This window comes from Sus scrofa, chromosome 1 (assembly GCF_000003025.6).
Source record: "Sus scrofa isolate TJ Tabasco breed Duroc chromosome 1, Sscrofa11.1, whole genome shotgun sequence".
Lineage (NCBI taxonomy): Eukaryota > Metazoa > Chordata > Mammalia > Artiodactyla > Suidae > Sus > Sus scrofa.
The window spans coordinates 128,474,740-128,492,114 of NC_010443.5; the positions used below are offsets into that span (position 1 = coordinate 128,474,740).

At 39.4% G+C, this 17,375-nt stretch overlaps 1 protein-coding gene across 3 annotated transcripts in view; it reads left to right on the forward strand.

Moving 5' to 3' along the window:
• The window catches only part of TTBK2 (tau tubulin kinase 2), a 150,419-nt gene continuing 147,980 nt past the window's right edge, over positions 14,937 to 17,375 (forward strand). The window contains exon 1 of one of the 3 annotated variants that reach the window (XM_021097126.1): positions 14,937 to 15,339. The gene's annotated coding sequence lies outside the window, so the exon portion shown is untranslated. The remainder of the gene's footprint in view (positions 15,340 to 17,375) is intronic. The other 2 variants (XM_003353383.5, XM_021097136.1) reach the window with 2 other exon arrangements.

Below are 17,375 nucleotides of genomic sequence, written 5' to 3' on the forward strand. Positions count from 1 at the left end.
GAATTGGCATGAACAGGCATTAGAATCACAATCATGATTTTCTACATGGACAGTTATTATTCAGAAAGATCAAGAAATAGATATACCTCCAGTGAACAATTTGTAACTATTGATGGGTGAGGATTAGGAATTTCAGTATTCAGTTTGTCAAATTTGCCAGTATATGATAAACGATCAGAGTATTTCTTCCTTTATTTCTTAGGCAATTTTGTTGGATGAATTATCTGACTGGGAAGTCTGAGCCAGTTTAGGCCACAGAATATGCTGACTTCTACCCTAATGTATTGGCCCCAGTTTAACAAAGACAAACTGATTTTTTTATTTCCAGTCTTTTTCTATCCACTTCATAAATCCCAAGGTTAAGCTCTCAAGCTGCCAGAGGAATTACCTTGCAATGGCCAGTCAGATCTTTACTGCCAAAGAACCCATTTGCTATTGAGTTCCATTCACTGAGATTGATTCCGATCTCTGCACTAGAGGTGAACATAGGTTTGTCAGTGCTGCCCCCAGCCCAAGGGATCTCTAATTATATTCAAATACCCTACTTGTTTGCCTTCATCATTGCAAACAAATATATTTAAGCTTATGAAGTTTACGTTCAAATGAGCAAAAAGTCACTTTATTTAGTGTAGTTTGTGGAGGATCTGATTCAACAGGATGGCTCCAAAATTGTGTTTTTCTAATATTTGGTGAGGGACTAGCAAGAATTTTAATGATACAGTGAAAAAAAACATTTAAATATTAATTTATTATGTTGGTATATGGGCTGTGCATTCACCCTTTAGTGACTGTCTTTTGTCATTTCATAACAACTATGCATTTTGGTTCACTGTGATGATAATCTATATTTAGTGACTGCAACATGTTTATACCACTAATTGAAATTCCATCCATGATAAAGTTATACAAATAATGCATATATTGATATCTTTTATTGCAAAATGTAAATTTAAAACTTGTATAATGTTCTTGTGCTTTTTGAAATAAAATATCTTATATGTGTATATTTAAAAAGAAAAAAGGGGCTTCTCATGCTTGGGGGTTTGGGTTTGAAGTATAAAAAACTCTACCTAGGAGTTCTTTTATGATGCAGTGCGTTAGAGATTTTGGCGTTGTCACTGAAGCAGCTTGAGTCGCTGCTGTGGTGTGGGTTTGATCCCTGCCAGGGAATTTTCACATGCTGCCAGAACAGCCAAAAAATAAATAAATAAAACCTCTACCTATAAAGGAGCTCTGATTAAGAGTTGTCCTCATCAGTCCAGACAGATTCTTTAAAAGACATAGGTATTTAGTGTAATAGTCTCCAGACTTTTTGACCATACACTCTTTATCAGTAAATAATTTTAAGCATACATATAATATACATATATGTGTATATATATACATACATATATATAATTATTAATGCAGTTCTCTATTAAGTGCATCATAAAACATCCCAAAATGGAGATTTTAAAATTAGTTGAAAAATAGGATATTTCCACTTGAGTATTTGCACGTGAATCTATGCATCCCTTTGGGTATACACCCTATGTACTGTGGAGACAACTATTTAGAGGAGCACTGTCCAGAAAAACTGCAATGATGGAAATGTTCTGTATTTGTAGCTCAATATGATAGTGACCATTGCCATGCAATTGCTAGTGCAGCTGAGGACCTCGATTTTTTTTTATGCAATTTTAATTAGGTTTAAATAGTCACGTGTGGCTAGTGGCTACTATATATTGGACAGTATAAGTCTAGTGTAATGGTTCTCAAACTTGAGTATTTATTAGAATCACCTCGAGAGCATTAACAAAATACAAATTTCTAGTTTGACCCTAGATCCTGAATCAGAATCTTCCAGGATTGAGTCTTAAGCATTCTATTTCTAAACCATGACGCTTCACTTAAAACTTAAAGCTCTCTTTCTTTTTACCCGAGACTAATTGCCAAAGAGCATCTAGGAGAAAATTCGATGAGAGAAGGGCAAAAGTGCCAAACTGGGACAGTTGTGATATTTCATTTTTAGATTGTAAGTAAGCTTTCATTTAAGGAAGGGTACCTGGAGTTGAAAAGAAAAGAAAAAGCCACTGTTTTAGTTTTAAGGCTTTAAAATGTTTTGGGAGGGTAACATGGAAGGCAGTGAAGGTTTGCAGGTGGAGAGATGAAAATACAAGGGCACTTGTAATTAGTAGGGAGAGATCACTAAAGAAAACCTATTCTCCATGTTTATACTAGAGTAGCTGGGCACTACTAGGAAAGATGAATCATACAGCCAGGCAAGTTCACAATTTGCATTAAAAGCATTAGAACTTCTGTACAGCAAAGGACACCATTAATAGAGTTAAAAGAGTTAGGTCCCGTGATCACGTTAAAAGTATAGTTTCTGAATCTCCCCCAAACTCTTCCTGAAAATCATGTACACTAACCAGGATAGCAAAAGAAAAGACCAAAAAATTCAACAAAACTAGATTATAGAGGATCTCTGTGAACTCTGAGCATGAGCACACAAACTCCAAACATCAACAGCAGCAGGCCTTGTGCAGTGGGAGTGATGGAAAGTGGAAGGAGAAATGAGTAAGATTTGCCGAACTGAACCTCCAAATGGGGAGAACCCCCCTTAGGAAATATGGACCATCAGGACTGAGAATTGTCCACACATGCTTTAAATTGAGGGTGAGTGGAAAAAACTGTTCCATCCTAAAAGGATCAAATAATGTGGTGACAATCTAAGTCCTCAATGTTCCTCCAAGTAACCAATAAGTACTACCTTTGGGAGTTACCCCTGTGGCACAAGGGGATTGGTGGTGTCTCTACAGCAGCAAGATGCAGGTTTGATCCCTGGCCAGGCACAGTGGGGTAAATGATCCAGAGTTGCCGCAGTTGCAGTGTAGGTTGCAACTGTGACTTGGATCTTTTCCCTGGTTGGGAACTCCATATACCTCAGGGTGGCCAAAAAAGGAAAGAAAACAAAAACAAAAAATACAAACTGCCTCCATTTGAGAAAGAGCCTCACTCTGGAAAAGTGCCCAAAACAGAAACCAGACTGAGAATAGCAGCAATACTGTAGGTAAAGAAAAGTTCAGATCATGTGCATGAGTAATATATTAAGCAGTACACTAGTAAAATGCAGTTTTTGAAGATGTGAACACAAGAGAGGACTATCTGAGGTCTGACAGTAGCAACAATGGAGGGATGCCTGCAGCTGTGGGGCTAGGGAAGCTTTCTTGGCCCATCCCTGACCATTGGACAAGCACCTCCTCCTAAGGGTCCAGAAAACCCATCTCATTTTAAAAAGAAATATAACTGTAATAGTTTATTTATTTATTGTCTTTTTAGGGTCGCATCTGCCGCATAAGGAGGTTCCCAGGCTAGGGATCAAATGGGAGCTGTAGCTGCCAACCTACACCGCAGCTCAGCACCACTGGATCCTTAACCCACTGAGCAAGACCAGGGATCGAACCTGCATCTTCATGGATGCTAGTCAGATTCGTTTCTGCTGAGCCACAACAGGAACTCCTGTGACAGATAATTTTGTATGTCAACTTGACTGGCCTAAAGGATACCCAGATAGCTAGTAAGATGTAATTTCTTGACGTGTTTGTGACAGTGCTTCTGGAAGAGATTAGTATTTGATTCAGTAGACTAAGCAAAGAGATCTGTCCTTACCAATGTGGGTGGGCATCATTATTCCATTGGAGACCCGAATGGAGCAAAAACGTGGAAGAACAGCTTCCCTCTCTCTTCTTTCGGTTTTTTTTCTTCTCTCTTTTTTTCTTGGCTGTGCCCATGGCATGTAGAAGTTCCTGGGCCAGGGCTGGAACCCGTACCACAGCAGCAACCCAAGCCACTGCAGTGGCAATGCCATATCCTTAGCCCACTGCACCACAAGGGAACTCCTCCCTCTCTCTTCTTGAGCTGGGATGTCCATCTTCTGCTCTCAGACTTCCAAACTTCTGGTTCTCAGGCCTTTGGACTCAAATTGATTTTTTGTTTTGTTTTGTTTTGGTTTGGTTTTTAGGGCCACACCCAAGGCATATGAAGGTTCCCAGGCTAGGGGTCAAATCAGAGCCGTAGCTGCTGGCCACAGCCACAGTCACAGCCACAGAAGATCCAAGCCGCATCTGTGACCTACACCACAGCTCACAGCACTTTGGGGTCCTTAACCCACTGAGTGAGGCCAGGGATCAAACCCACAACTTCATGGTTCCTTGTCGGATTCGTTTCCACTGTGCCATGATGGGAACTCCTCAAACTGAAATATGTCACCACCTTCCTGGTTCTCCAACTTGCAAACTGCAGATAGACTTCTCAGCCTCCATAACTGTGAACCAACTCCTATGATAAACCAATCTGTCTCTCTTTCCCCTCTCCTCATGTATAATGTAGATGGAAAAGAGAAAGATCAAAGATAAAAGGGATTTGAAGTAAAGTGAAAGATATAGAAGATGTATTAACTGAAATCCCTGAAGAAAACTAAACCAATAGACCAGAACACAAATTGAAAAGAAACTCCCCCGGGGGTGTGGGGGGAATATTGAAAATGAGATCACTGTACAATTCAAAACAGAAGAGTCAAGCCTAGTAAAGCCATTGGATCTTAAAAACAAGAGGGACAAAGTAATCTGGATATCCAGGCAAAAAATGCAAGTCATGTATAAGATAAAGTCAGATTGGCAGTAGACTTTTTAGGAGCAACAATTTAAAGATACTTAGTAAAAGGCTTTTCAAGGGTGTTTATATCCATTCAAACTGCCCAAGTATAAAATCCACCCAAGTAAAATGTTTATACTCAGGAAATATTTTTTTCCCATGAGTCTAAATTGAAAAATTTACTAGACTGTAAACTAGCTATAATGGAAAAAAATAAAATCGTTAAATAAAAAATTTACTAGAGACCATTTTCAGTCACAAAATGGTTGTAGAAGTTTTGGCATATGGTCTGGGGGTTGAGTGATGCATATGTTTAACTGTAAGAATTAAGATTAAAAATGGAGGTGGGGATAAAAGAATCAAAATCAGATCTTCTGATAATGTAAAATAATTACAACCGACTGAAAATGGAAAGAAAGGGATGAGTGGGTAGATAGAAAGTTAAATAAGCTCACTGACTGCATTTAATGGTATTTGCTAGAAGTAAAAAGAGTACTAGAAGCTAACAAATCAAGAAATAAATACTTGATACAAATTAACACCTGGTTTTAACACTAGGATAAAACTAGTGGCTAGATAATGAGAAAGAAGGGACCAGTAAGAAGTAGTTTCAAAATTGCTTTTATATTAGGGAAGGAATAGACAGTATTTAAAGAAAGAGAGTACTAAGAGTATTACATAAAGATACTAATAAAGCTTACAACTGGAACTAAAATACAATACCAAAAACAAGAAAAGGAAAAGGCAAAGAAAATAGACTATATAGCGGGATAGTATAATAGCATTCAGATCAATCGATAAATACACATGGGCTTAACTCACCAGTTTTTTAAAATCAGATGAAAATCAAAGAGATGAATCCAATTTAAAAATGGACAAAATATTTGAATAAATTTTTTTCCAAAGAAAATGTACAGATTGCTGTTAAGTACATGAAAAGATGTGCATTAGTCATGAGGGAAGCGCAAATCAAAACCACAATGAGATATGACTTCATACCCACAAGGATGGCTATTTTCAAAAAGACAGAGATAATGTATTGGTGAGGATGTGGAGAAACTGGAACCAAATACAGGCAGTCCTCACTTTATAGTAGTAAATTACTTACTGCATGGCTATGCAAGCTGAAACCACACAGAGCAATCTTAGTAATCAATGGGAAAGATAGAATTATTCCATGGCCTTTGAAGTTTTTAGTCAAAACAAACTTTTACTGTTGAGTATAAATGTGTTGGAAAATGAAAATAGTAAGACATTTATATAATACAATGTAACTTTTAACATTAGAAACATCAAACATTTAAGTTTTTTTCCAAAACTTTATCAAGAAAATAATGTCTAAAGTGTTTGCCTTCTCTTTGTGTAACTTATGATGATGTAGAGTGAGCATCTTTTCTATGCCTTGGCAAATTGTCCTTACTAAGTTACTAAGTTTGGACCAGCTTCAAACACTTTATCCTTTGTGTTCCAGTGTTGTGAAATCCTTCCAAGAGTTCCTTTAATGTGAAGATTTTTGGCAGTGTCATTTCTTCTGGGACATTCATCATAACCACTTACTTGTTTTGAAGTTCGTGTTCACTAGCCTCCTCTGATATGCAGCCTCTCAAATAGCAGTGGTGTCAACAATTCCATAGTTAACTACTACTCCTATAACTCCTGTATTACTTCTGTAACATCTAGATTTGACTGGAATGTCACTTCTAGCATTATTATCACTTTAGTTTCTTTGCTGGCTTTTCAATTTCTGTTGGCCAGTCCTTCTTTTGATTACCCACTTTTGTAAAATGTCATATAGGTTTATCACTGGGAGACAAAGAAACAATGCAGCTACATGCTTTGCTATCTGTCCCTGAAGTGAACAGCTGTGCAATGTCCAATCACCAACTCTGAAAGGAGTTACATAATTTCTCACTTTATCATGACACTCATCTGTTATTTAGTAATTTGTGGACTGAAAAGCTAGCTGCATAGTTTGTACTTTATGCAGTTACAACACAGTTAATATAATGTCATAAATGAATTTGGAACTATTTGTTGTTGTTGAGGATGAGTATTAATCAAACCATGGTAACTGAAAATCTTGCATGTAGGAAATGTGCAAGCTGAGGATGTCTTCTGATAGAGGAGCAACTTTCATAAAGCAAAACTACAGGTATAAAAGGATGAATAGACACATTAATAAAGGAGACTTTAACAAACATCTACTAAACCAAGATAGATACAACAACATAATCTGTATTACTTGGGTCCTATATTAAGCAGGTACTGAGATTTGTGAGCTCAAAAGTTTTAAGTTGCTGCGCCAATCCATTAAGTCACAGCTGGGCAAGGGAGTATCAAAAAGTACCTGAGTAGATCATCCAGATTACACACATATTCCTTCCTGCTCTCTTTATTCAACAGCTGCCCTCACCTTCTGCTCATCCAGGTCAATTTCCCCTGCCAAGATGGTGATTTTTCTTCTTGTTTGCTAGTCCCTGGTTGCATACAGTCCAAAAGGTCCAGGCTGCAGCCATAGTTTACAGTCTAGTAGAACCTTTACTGCATCCACTGGCAAGAATGAGCTGCTTTTAGGGACCAAGACCTCTAAGCCTGAAGAGCCTAGATTTGTAGTGACAGAAAATACAGGGCTGTCCAGGGAATCATTGGGAATGATATTGAGTGGAGCTGTTGCTTGGTTCCTGAATCCCAGGTATGCAGCATACAAAGGTTTCTGATTCAGTGCATATACTGTCTACCCTCACACAGCATGCCTCTAAGCTGACACTTTAAGTGCATCTTCCATGGGCCAGTCCAACATTCAGCCCAGTGACTCCTGAATGGTGCAACATGCAATTTGACCAGTGAGTCCCATGGCCATGGGCCCAGTATCTGAAGCTCTCTGGGCAAGAAAGGCAAATTATACCCTAAATAAGTGACTAATCTTAAAAGAATGAAGCACTGACTCTTCTAGGATAGAAGCATCCCAGTGCAATCAATTGGCCACCAAGTGGCTGTTTGATTTCCTTGAAGAATAATGCCATGTGTATAAGAGCAGTGGATTCTGTTACTGACTGCTCTAAGAGCCTTGGTAAGTTCATGCTACTGAGCCCATGATTAACCTCTCTCTCTCCATTTGTGTGCCTACTGTGGCAGTTGCCAAAGGATACTAATGCCAGTTATATCGATGACTTGCTTAATACTTCTTCTGTAATGGATGGATATTAGCATCTAATGCAAAAATTTACTTTGTGCACATCCTTATATGTCCACCCATAGTATCACATAGTATGTGCTTTGTGTCCAGGTTCATTTGCTTGTGATAGTCATCTATGTTGCTGTATGTGCCAGTCTTTTCTTTTTTTTAAGTGATATTCAATTATATAAATACACAAAAATGTACCCCTTCTCTTGTCCATAGACCTCTGGGTTGTTTCTAATTTAGGGCTATTATGAATAAAGCTGTTAAGAACATTCTTATACAGGTATGTTACTATAAACATATGCATTCATTCATTTCTCTTGGACACTAGGTACATGTGTGTATATATATGGTGTTATATATATAGTTATATATATTTGAAATGCTGAGTCATATTTGACTTTTTAAGAAATTGTCAAATGTCTTTTCAAAGTTCCACTTGCTTCATGTTGTTGTCAACACTAGGTATTGTCTTTTTTTTTTTTTTAATGGATGCAACTGTAGCATATGGGAGTTTCCAGGCTAGGGGTCGAATTAGAGCTGTAGCTGCTAGCCTATGCCACAGGCACAGAAATGCAGGATCTAAGCCATGTCTGTGACCTACATCACAGCTCATGGCATGCCAGATCCTTAACCTACTGAGCAAGGCAAGGGATCAAACCCGAGTCCTCATGGATACTTGTCGGATTTGTTACGGCTAAGCCACAATGGGAACTCCCGGTATTGTCTGTTTAATCATAGCTATTCTGGTGTGTAATTGTAGCTCACTGGCTCATTTTTTTTAACTGAAGTATAGTTGATTTACAGTGTATTTCAGATGTACAGCAAAGTGATTCAGTATATATATATATATATTCAGCATATATATATACATATACAGACATATACAGTATATATATACAGACATATACAGTATATATATACAAACATATACGGTATATATATATACAGATATATACAGTATATATATATACAGACATATACAGTATATATATACAGATACATATAATATATATATATATATACACAGATATATACAGTATATATATATATTCTCTTTCAGATTCTTTTCCATTATAGGTTATTACAGGATATTGAATATAGTTCCCAGTGCTATATGGTACGTCCTTACTGTTTATATCTGTTAATCTCAAACTCCTAATTTATCCCTCCCCCCACTTTCCTCTTTGGTAACCATAAGCTTGTTTTCTATGTCTGTGAGTCTGTTTCTGTTTTGTAATTAAATTTGTATCAATTTTAGTATTAATTTTCATACTTTTTCTTTAGATGTGTTTGAGATTTACTGTGTAGATAATAAAGTACTTTTTCTTTTCCCTTCCAGTATTTATCCTTTTTCTTCTTTTACTGAATGGGCTGGAGTTTAGACTGGCTCTTAATAGCAAGAGTGGAAAATGAGCATAAAGAGCTTTGTAAGTGATGCTCAGGGCAATGAGGAATCACTCATATGTTTCCACAGATGAATAATGTGGTCAGATTTGCAGTTAGAAAGAGCTCTCTGACTATAATGTGGAAGAAGAAAAGACACTGGGAAGACTAGATGGCCAGTTAGAAGGCTCCTGAAGGAATGTAGATAAGAAGTGGTGACCTAAGTGAGGAAAGTGGCAACTGGAATGGAGAAGAATTGATTTTTAAAAGATAAAATGTCTGTCTCTACTTAGTCCATATCAGTAAACCAATTAATAAACATATGCACATATTTCAAGCCATTCTGAGGACAGACATTTCCCTTAGGGGAAACTCTTCTCCAGAAGCCATTTAGCAGATGTTATCAAACTATTAACAAAAATAACTTGGAACAAATTAAACCATTGGGTTCCATGTAAAATATAAAATGAAAATAATGCAGTTCAGTGAATGCAATATTAGTTATTGAAACTTAATCTCTTATAAACATGCCTAAATCAGGGCGGGTAACAAGTTTTTTCTGGCATCTTCCAGAACTGGTTAACTAAATTGTAGTAATAGTTGATGTGGCCTTTGATAAGCAACATAGATAATCTGAAAAAAAGTAAATTACCTCTGGCTGATAGTGAAATAATGTCATACCAATTTGGGAAAAAAAACAAAAACAATAAAAACCCAAAGACATTATAAGCAGGAGAGAAGTGACAAAAGCAGAGAATTTGAGCTGAAGACTTTTGGAGAATATAACTCACTTAGTTGTGACACGTACCCAAAGCCTCAATAGCTCTAGAACTGCATCTTTCTACTACTCTGCCTTCTTTGCTCTTGGCTTTCCGTCTTTCGCCCTAGCCCTCCTTTTATCTCACCTCCTGAGTGGATGCCCTACTTCTTTAGAATTTTCCTGGCTTTGCTTTCATCTGTAGGTGAAAGAATTGCATATCCATGTGTGCAATCTTAACATCAGGCTTGCATTTTCCAAATTTTTCCTCGAGCTTGGACCTTCTAGCTTACAGAGTCTAAAATCAACTCATCCTCTGCCCCAAAACCAGTTCTTCCTATCTTCTATTTCTGCTAAAGTTACTACCATTTTCCAGGTCATGCAGTTTGGCCTTTTTAAAGTTATTTTCTTTTCCATCTGCAGTAAATCACTTGCTAAGTCTCATCAATTGTTGCTTAAAATAATGCTCCCTGCACTATTGCTGCCCCATCATAGGTCTTTCTTACACCTTTGCCAGAACAGTTGCAGTAGTCTCCTCGCTGAAATTATTTGCTTGAATTAATTGCTCTTTGAATTAATTCTGTATATTGTCACAGTATATAATATATAACATAATGATCTTAATACAGAAGATGCAGAAAAAGGCAAGCCCGGGAGTTCCCATTGTGGCTCAGCAGGTTAAGAACCAGACTAGTATCTGTGAGGATGTGGGTTTGATCCCTGGCCTCACTGTGTGGGTTAAGGATCTATTGTTGCCACAAGCTGTGTTTTAGGTTGCAGATGTGGTTTGGATCTGGTGTTGCTGTGGCTGTGGTGTAGGCCAGCATCTGTAGCTCTGATTTGACCCCTAGCCTGGAAACTTCCATATGCCAAAGGTGAGGCTGTATAACAAGAAAAAAGAAAAGAAAAAGGCAAGCCCAGAGTTCTTCTCCTGTGGTGCAGTGGATTAAGCATCTGGTGTTGTCACTGCAGTGGCTTGGGTCACTGCTGTGTCATGATTTCGGTCTCTGGCCCAAGAACTTTCACATACTGTAAATGTGGCCAAAAAAACAAAATAATAATAATAATAATAAAGGGAAAAAGTTAATTAAAAGTATGAGAGCACTTGTATTTTTGTATATTTACTAGTATTTAACTTTTTGCATCCACTAGTGTATTTAATAAATATTTACAGAGTGAAGTATGGAAAATGCACAATATAAAAAGTAATCCCTCTAGAGCTTATGGAAAGAAATAAGACATATACACAAAAACTATAATTCAAAGTAGCCTCGTAGCTTATATTTCTTTAATCCTCCATCTCATACAGCACCTAAAAATTCCTAGTCACCAGATAGTTTGTATTTATTAATAAGACAAAGTAGAGAGTTCATGTTGTGGCGCGCAGTGGAAAAGAATCCAACTAGTATCCATGAGGATGTGGCTATGATCCCTGGTCTCACTCAATGGGTTAAGGATCGAGTGTTGCTGTAGCTGTGGCACAGGCCGGCAGATGCAGCTCCAATTTGACCCCTAGCCTGGGAACTTCCTTATACCACAGGTGTGGCCCTAAAACAGAAAAAACAAAACAACAACAACAAAAACAAAAAACAAAAAGCAAAATAGAAGAGAGCATTCTGTTTTATTTCACTATTGCTGTCAGTGGAATACTGTGATCACTAGGGTGCGCTATTAGCATTGCCAGTAAATTATTCTCCCTTGCACAGACATCCAGGGTTTGGAGCAACTAATAGCTGAACCAGATTTAAAGTCACTGAACTTTTTCCAGGCTGTCACAGACACACATCAGGAAACACAACATCACCTCACCACTTTCTGAAAATTGTATCAAATGATGCTTTGTTAATGGATGACCTTGCAACAAAAAGAAAACCGAAAAGACTGAACGCTACTACTGTTCTAGTAGAATAAAACTTAACTTTTATAACTTAACATTTAATGGTATAGTCGTTTTGTATTTCATAAAAGTTAGGCATAAATAGGAAGTAGATCAAGAAGTAACTGTAGGGAGTTCCCATTGTGGCTCAGTGGTTAATGAATCCAACTAGGAACCATGAGGTTGCGGGTTCAATCCCTGGCCTTGCTCAGTGGGTTAAGGATCCAGGGTTGCTGTGAGCTGTGCTGTAGGTTGCAGACGAGGCTCTGATCCTGAGCGGCTGTGGCTCTGGAGTAGGCTGGCAGCTACAGCTCTGATTGGACCCCTAGCCTGGGAACGCCCATATGCTGCGGGAGCGGCCCTAGAAAAGGCAAAAAGACAAAAAAAAAAAAAAGTAGCTGTAATTATAATTACTTTTGTAAATGCAAGTTAACTTTTAGTTTCTTCTATAGCTTTACTAGTTCTATTAAGTGTCAATCATCCCTGATATTATGGACAATTAATATTCATCAAACACAAATTGATATTCAACAGATTAAAACAACAGACTCTAAAGCCTTTCACAGTAAAATTAAGGATGGAGTTTTCAAAAATATAAACACTTGAGGTAGTTAATATATTTGCTGTGAATGTACTTCAGAATGCTGCTGATACAGGCTTAAAGAGCTCTTAGAGGACCCCCCCCCCATTTTTGGCCTGCATGCTACAGTTCGTTTACTGTCCCCTGTTCTAGAGCATCTATATATCCTACATAATATACCTCTATTACAGCAGTTACTGCAATGCATTGTAATAGGATTTGCATGTTTGCTAATTCATTGCGAATTTTTTTGCTTTTTTTTTTTTCCCAGGGCCACACCTGCAGCATATGAAGTTTCCCAGGCTAGGGGTTGAATTGAAGCTGGAGCTGCAGCTCCCAGCCTACACCACAGCCCCAGCAACACGGGATCCAAGCCATGTCTGCAACCTACCCTCTAGCTGAAGGTAATGCCAGATACTTAACCTACTGAGTGAGGCCAGGGATGGTACCCATATTCTCATGAATACTAGTTGGATTCCGTTACAGCTGAGCCACAACAGGAACTCCCATTGTGAAATTCCAAGACAGAATGAGTTTATTCATATTTGTTTTCGAAGTACATAGCAAAGTGGTTGCCATTAATTGGCCCTAAATATTTTTTGTTTAGTGGATTAAGTAACATTTTAAAATAAACTGGTTAGACTGATGAAAAATTAAAAAAACAGGACTGTTTGCTCGGTTGTGGAAACACTTGAGCACCAGTCCACTGTGAGTTTCATCTTTCAAAAGATTGTGCAGAGTTTTTAAAAACAACTTTATTGAGATATACAGGGAGTTCCTCTTGTGGCACAGTGGGTCAAGAATCTGACTGCAGAGGGTCCTTGTGGAAGCAGAGGTTTGATCCCCAGCACAGGGCAGAAGCAGTGGATTAGGGGATCTGCATAGATTGCAGCTGTGGGTTGGATTCAATCCTTCGCCCAGGAACTTCCATATGCTGTTGGCACTTAGTGCTAGGCATAATTTCAATGAATCTGAAATTTTTTCCCCTATAAATTTCTTTGACTTTAAAGTATTTACAGAAACACTAATCCTTTCGGATTTAAATTAGTTGCCCTGCCTGTACTCTGAAGTGAACTATACTCTGTTAGACAAAGTAATGCAAAAAGCAACTTGTGGTTTTAATCAGTGGAACAAAAACAATTTGGCAACTTCTTTAAGTTTGAATAGAACAGATGAGCTGCATCATCAATTGCCTTTAATGTACATTTTGTCCTGCTTTTTATCCAAGAATCTAGTCAAGACAGACTGCTGTTTTTCGAATAATGTCAAGAGGCTCTGGCATTTCCCGAACAAGAAGAAACAGATTCAATAATAGTTATGAGATTGAATATAGGATTCATATTTAACCTTTCTACATTCTTAATTAGCTTTAATCATGATGTCACTTGAGTGAAGAAAAAGATTTAAAGTCAAATGAAGGTTGTAATGCATCACAATCTTTCAGTCCATGGCAGACTCCTGGGAGTCACTGTGATTATTGAGTAAAAAAAAGCATAGGACAAGGGACGTTTAAGATACGCACGTTTTTGGTTCTGCCACTAAATAGTTTTGTAGATCCAGGAAAGCTGTTAAACTTCTTGGAGTTTTTTTCTTCTGTAAGTTGGTGGGTAAGGATGGGAGAGGGGTTTAATCGTAAGGTTGCCTCTTTACCAAACAGCTTGATACATCAACACCGAATACAAATTATCCCACACAGCCTCAATGCTCCGCCCCCCTCCCTTTTTTTTTGGAAAGCCTTCTACGGACTCCCACATTCTCTTGCTTAGAATCATATACTGCACCTCCCAGGGCTGCTCACTGAACCCTTCAGTGGTGATGTTTCAAAAAGGGAATGAAATCTTGTTCGCTACAGTTGTGGAAACCCTAAGGATACGCCGGGCTCCAGGCTAATATTCCTTTCCGGAGGTTTCTGTCTCCTTGCTTACAGTTTTAGGCTTTTCCCAGCACTCATCGGTGATTAGCTTTATGTTAGGTTGTTCTGGGGAAGACGCCAATTTGCCAGATCCTGGCAGCGCTGGTTCATGCCAGGAGGTGGCACGGCAGGGCCTCACGACTTGGGGCCCTTCTTCATGACCCAATGCCTCAGCTCAGCTTGTGGAAATTCGTATGGTGAGAAAGCATTTTCGATTTTCTTCAGAAAAGGCCAACCCTGGCGTCACAACCATCACTATATAACCAAGATAACTGTTGAGCTAGGAAGACCCCACTGTGAGCCAACTAGTCCCAGAAGCCCACTTCTCCTCTCTGGGCCGGCAGGCAGTTGACGTTGAGGCTGGAACTACGAGGTCCAGAATCCCCTCGCGCACGCGCGCTTCCATTGTGATGCTCCTTTCCCGGTAACTCGCCCTCTCAGGCAAACCTGAAGATAGCGGCAATTCTCCGGTGGGGGCGGAGATGTTCTTTGCCTGACTCTCCGCCCCTTTCGTGATAGGCAATGGGACCAGCCAACCGATGTGGCGGACTCGGGACGCGTTCTCCAATCAGCACCTGTGGCGGAGAGGTGGGCGTGCGCACTGGCAGGGCAGGTGGGCTAGGCTGTGCTAGGTTGCGACGGGGGAGAATAACGTCGGGTCGGGTCAGCGGGCGCTGCAGTAGTCGCCGCAGCGGCGATGGGAGCGGTAGGGACCAGGCGGCGGCGGTGGCGGCAAGAGGAGAAGCAGGGGCTGAAACTAGAGCAGCGGCTGAGGGCCGCCAGCAGCAGCAGTAACTGCAGCAGCCGCCGCCGCCGCCAGTAAACGCGGACGGTACCCGAGGGGACTACTCGGCCGGCCGGCCCTCGAAGCCGCGCTGGGTCCCGCCGCAGTCGTCGGCGGGGGATGGGCAGGCGGCGGCAGTCCCGCCTGCTGTGGGTTGACTCCTGCGGGTCCCGGCCCTGAGCTGGACCGGAACCCTCCGCCCGAATCGCTGCGTTTGCCACGGCCCAGGTAGGACACACCCCCCCGGACCCCCTGGGCGCAGCTGGGGGAGCTCCGCACCCTGCCCTCCCCTACTCCTAACCCCCTCCTGCGGCCGCACCCCTAGCCCAATGACCGACCCAGGTGTGGAGGGAAGGGGTACCAGAGACTCCCGGGTCGCAGACTCCCTGGGTTTGTGCCAGACCTAGTCACTCCAACTCGGAGATCGCCTGCTTCTCCTCGGTTTCCCCAAAGGGTTGTGCCTCGTATCCCCAGAAGCTTTTGGTGTCTTCACTGAACTTCGAGGGTCACAAAGCTTCGTTCTATTTCTTTTTCTGTGGGTGACCCACATACCACTTGTATTCATGTTGAGTCTGGTACCAGGACTAAATCCAGGATTCTCAGCATATCCTGAGCGGTTCTTTCCCATCCGGCTCCCCCAAATGCGATAGAAGAGGGCATGGGACTGTAGAATCTGTTGTGTAGTAACGGCAATGGAGGCCCTGACTTTCTGGTACTTAGGGTGCAAGGTAGAAGGATTTGCTCGTCGTTGGCTTTGACTAAGATGATGTTGACACTCCGGGATGCTGTGGGAGGGACGAGAGTCCACACGTATTTACCTGCACATCCGAAGTAAATAATCCATTGGGAATCCAGGATACTTTATCCACAGTGAACTTAATTTTATTTGAGTCGTGGCTGCGTTAGAAGGTAAAAATGACATTGAGTTGTACTTTGCTTTGAATTAAAGTTGGTAGGTGGCAGCAATCCGGCATTAACTCTTCTCATCCCTTGCTTTAGAAATTGTTCTTTGAACATCAAAAAGGGCAATGTTGTTATAATTTGTGTTCATGTAAAGATGTTTTGGTATTAAATAGAAAGCAAGTTTTTTAATGCATGTATGAGGTTTGCATTATTATGAATGGGCACATGTACACACGGAGTATCCACTCAGTGTGTTTTTGTTACAGTGTTTGGTTCTGAGCCATTAATAACAGTTGCATTGGTTTCTAACACTGATTTGTCATGATGGGCCACAAAGATGTGTTTACTATATTCTTTTGGCTAAATATAATAGAGTAACGTTCATTTGGGTAGAAAGGGTGATGGGAGATTGATTTTAAATCTGAACACTGTATAGTTCTTTTTTAAATAAAGCAGTATTGAGAACAAATATTACTTATATGACTAATCTTGAAGAATTCATCTTAACTAAAATTTTTTCAAATAACAGGTGTGTGGACTTGGATTACATATTGTGATCTTTTGAAATTGAAAACATATTGAAAGGAATCTGTATAGAAGCTTATGTTTTCCTATGTGGTACATTTTTATCAAGGCACAAGCATGATTATGAAGGAAAGTTTAGCTAGAATGTTAGGAAATACTTTTTATTCTTTCAGTTTTAGACACATGAAAGAAATGGAAATCCTCAGCTTCATTAATTTAATTTGTAATATCAAATTGAAATAAATTTGATTTCAGTAGAAGGCTAAGAATGCTATATATCTTGCTCATTATCTTGTACTATGGTTAATACATAATTTAGTGAATTCTCTGTTGTACTATGTATGACTCAAGAATTTTGTGACTTCTTTTGACTTTTAAATATTTATTATTTTGATGCCTCAGGAAATCTTCATGAGATTAGTCTCATTTGCTTTAGCAAATTGAACTCCATTATGCAGTGCTTCAGCTATCTCTAAATGTAGTGTTAGAAGTGAAGTTTGTGTAATTTAGACAGCTTTTGAGGATATTTTACATTTAAAAAATGTACAAAAAATGTGATAGTGCTAGATTGTTGGTTTTTCATTTTGAACAAAGATTACAGAGCTGACTTTGCTATGATCATGGAATTTAACTTTGGGGGGCATTTTTTTTTTTTTTGAGTTTACAACTTTAAAAAAGTAATGTATTAAAAATGACAACTTAATTGCAATTTGTGAGAGTCTTTGAGCTGTAATCACCCAACTAAGGCACTTTCAGATTCCTAATCCTCAAAACCTGCATGGGACAATAAATGTTTGTTGCCTGAAAAGAAAAGAAAAGAAAGAAAAAAGTATAAA